Here is a 3,673-nt window from a genome sequence, read left to right as displayed (position 1 = left end):
AGAGCGGCGGAGGGAAGAAACAGTTCGCCGGAGATCGCCGGAGGGAAGAGAGAGTGATCGTGGGAGAGCAGCGGAGGAAAGAAACACTCGCCGGAGAGCACCGGAGGGAAGAGAGAGAAAGCGAGGGCAGGGGTCGGTGCGAGAGAACTGAGAGAGAGAGGTGTTTAGGGTTTTTTGAGTGCAAAGGGCAGTTTTGGAATTTATGTGTAGATAAATCTGAATGTATGTTAATTTGGCCTATTTGTTAACTTAGGTAAACTATTGGCCTATTAATTTTTATTTATCTCAAATTTTGGCCTATTTCTCTCCTTCTCCCTAAAATAATTTTATTTTTTGTATAAAAATAAAAATGAATACATTTTCAATCTTAGACAGAAATCATTTTTAAAAATGCATTTGTTAGTTTTATTAAGAGATTATTTTCAGTGTGAAAAAATCTATTAATGTCTCTTTCTCTCTCTGCTCGAGAGAAGAAAAAACGAAAATAAAAAATAAAAAAATGATTAAAAGTTACTTTTTATTTTATACTAAATTAAAAAATTATTTTTATTTTGTCAAATATTATTTTAAAAGAAATATATATATTTTTAAAAAATGTAAAAAATAAAAATAGAATTAACTTTAAATAGGGTCAAAAAGTAAAAGGAGGAGAGAGAATAAAAGAAGGGATATGTGGGGAGTGAACCAATGAGAAGGGAGTTAGCATTACCTCAGTTAAAATTTGAAACTGTCTCGCAGCCTGTCTCTGTCTCACTGTCTGCTCCTCTCCATAAATCACAAAACTAACTTCTCCTCATTTCTCATTTCTAGAGAAAGAGAGAGAGAGAGAAATCAAGAAAGAAACAGAAAGGCGAATAAAAATGAGAGCAGCAACCAACGACAGCAAAAGATGATGATCCCTTCCCACACGCGCACCAATGCGTGCATTACTCATCTACTCTCTCTCTCTCTCTTTCTCTCTATAAAAACGAGACTAGACTTAGAGAGAGTAAGAGAACATAATTATATCTTTCCCATCACTCTCTCTGACGAAAGCACCTTCTTCTTATGAATCATTTTCCTTCTCTCCTCTTTTCTTTCGTTCTTTTTTCTCTCTTTCTCCAAAAATCCCATTTGGGTTTGGAACCTTTTGCTTCTCATTATGCTCTCTTGATGCGTAGAACAAGAAGAAGAAGAGGAAGAAGAAGAAGTTGACGGGTCTTCTTTTTCATGTACAATAACGATCTTTATATAGTCTTTGCATTTGGAATTTTATATATTATATTATATGCTCTGTGTTTATGCTGTAATCGTTGCTATTATCACCAAGTTCATGGTTTTTTTGATTCAGTTATTTAATATATTTGAGCTTGTTATCATTATAAGTACTGATATTTTTCTTTTCTTAAAGGGTCCTTAAGTACTTTAATGCACAAGATTCGATTTTTTAATTATTTGGAAACTATTATATAATTCTACTATTGTTTCTCAACTGAGAGATTGATAGCTATCTAGAATAGATTTGGTTTTAGTACAATCTGGGTTTGCCTTTTTTTTGTCATTTATTTTCTCTTTCTTTTGTTCTTAGCATACTTTTTTTTTTATAATAATTTTTTCCAGTTCTGAAAGTGCGCATTTTCAATATGTTTGTTTAGCTGAGTGCTATTTAAGCAGTAATTCTAGTTTAGTGAACGTTGATGAATTGTGTTTTTTTTTCTTCTCTTTTTTTTTTTTTTCTGTTGCCTATTATCGGTGATTATATCTTTTTGTTTAAAAAAGACATTATGGAATAGAAGCAGACGGCAGGGAGAGATTGTTTTCCGGCATTAGTATCTGGGAATGGGGCTGAGTTGTTTGTTCTTTAGGTGCCTTGGTATATGACACTGTATTAAAATATCTTTCTCGAATCTATTTTATTTTTATTTTTCAAATGGTTATCTTGTGAAATCAAAATACATGCCATTTTATGATCTCCATCTGTTTTACAAATGTAAGCCGGTTAGAAAGCTTACTGAATTGATTACTCACATGCCAATTTCTTTAAATGTACTGTAGTGTATGGCTTTGTTTTGATCAGGAATGCAAGTATAGAAATTTTGACATGTGACTTGTGGTATTAAAAAAAAAAAAAGGATGAAAAGGACTTGGAAATGTTGATATAAATACAAAAATTATTACTCTTAAGTTAGTTTAACTTCCGTAAATTTTCATAATTTTAAGTTGTCTTTTCTTATAAAAAAAATAAAAATAATTTTAAGTTGTATTTTAGGTCTCTTCCAATTTTATTGGACGAATGTTCTTATTCTGAGATGCAATTTCTGGACATATCTTTTCATTTTCATGTAGAATACTGAGACCCTTCATTGTTTGGTGGTCCAAGAATTCATTGGTATTATATCTCGAAGATATCTGTTTGGATGCATCATGAAGTACATTGTGGAAAATCAGTCGAATAAGCTTGCTTGAAGGAGAAAGATCTGAATTTGATTTGATATTGCCGGGACAAAATGTTTATGCGGCGAGATTTTGATCTTAATTCAGGGGAGGTGTGTACTGATTCAGCGCACATATACACCGACTCACTAAAAGAAGTTTTCAGGAACACTATGCTTAACCAGGAGATTATATTTCAGAAGCAGGTATTAGCGCACTGCTAAAACTTGCTCTTTGTTGAACAATGTGTGCCAAAGTTGAGGACCGTATTTTTCTATCTAGATCTGATGATTGTTCTTCAGGTTCATGAACTCCATCGCTTATATGGGATGCAAAAGACGCTGATGCATAATATCAGCTGGATGGAGTTTGATCAATACAATTTGAATAAAGTAAGTACCAAACCAAGTCTGTTATCTTGTGAAAACCTGCAAGAGATGGACATTTGGTCGGTCGAGGTGGATGTGATCGAGTTAGGTCGATCCTGGACTAATAGGTTTAAGTACTGCTCTTCCATTTGTTGTCTGTTAATATGATAACCTTGCCTTGTCAGCTTGGCTTAGAACATTCTAAAAGCCAACTTAAATTATAAGTACTGATCTTTTTCTTTTCTTAAAGGGTCCTTAAGTACTTTAATGCACAAGATTCGATTTTTTAATAATTTGGAAGCTATTATATAATTCTACTATTGTTTCTCAACTGAGAGATTGATAGCTATCTAGAATAGATTTGGTTTTAGTACAATCTGTAATTCTAGTTTAGTGAACGTTGATGAATTGTGTTTTTTTTTGTTGTTGCCTATTATCGGTGATTATATCTTTTTGTTTAAACAAGACATTATGGAATAGAAGCAGACGGTGTTTTCCGGCATTAGTGTCTGGGAATGGGGCTGAGTTTTTTGTTCTTTAAAAATCAACTTCAACCTTTTCTCAGGGACTACTCACTCAGAATACTTTTTACAGAAATTTCAACTTTTTTTAGTAATAATACAGCCTAGCCTACGTGGGTTATAGCTCCTGATAGTTGCCTTTTAGTCGATTTAAATTTATTGGTTGTAGCATGCCACAGAAGGAGCTGTTGGGGAGTTCTCTTTTAGTAGGCTCATATGCCGGATGAAGAATTTTAACATTAGTGCGTCTGTGAACTTGTTATCTAGTATCATTGATCCCTATAATAAACAGAAGAAACTGCGACAAACACTGCCAATATATATATATATATATATATATATGTGTGTGTGTGTGTGTGTGTTTTTTATTTG

This window comes from Morus notabilis, unplaced genomic scaffold, assembly GCF_000414095.1.
Source record: "Morus notabilis unplaced genomic scaffold, ASM41409v2 Scaffold3, whole genome shotgun sequence".
Taxonomy (NCBI): domain Eukaryota; kingdom Viridiplantae; phylum Streptophyta; class Magnoliopsida; order Rosales; family Moraceae; genus Morus; species Morus notabilis.
The sequence above is the reverse complement of the archived record's forward strand: the minus strand, read 5'-3'. Positions refer to the sequence as shown.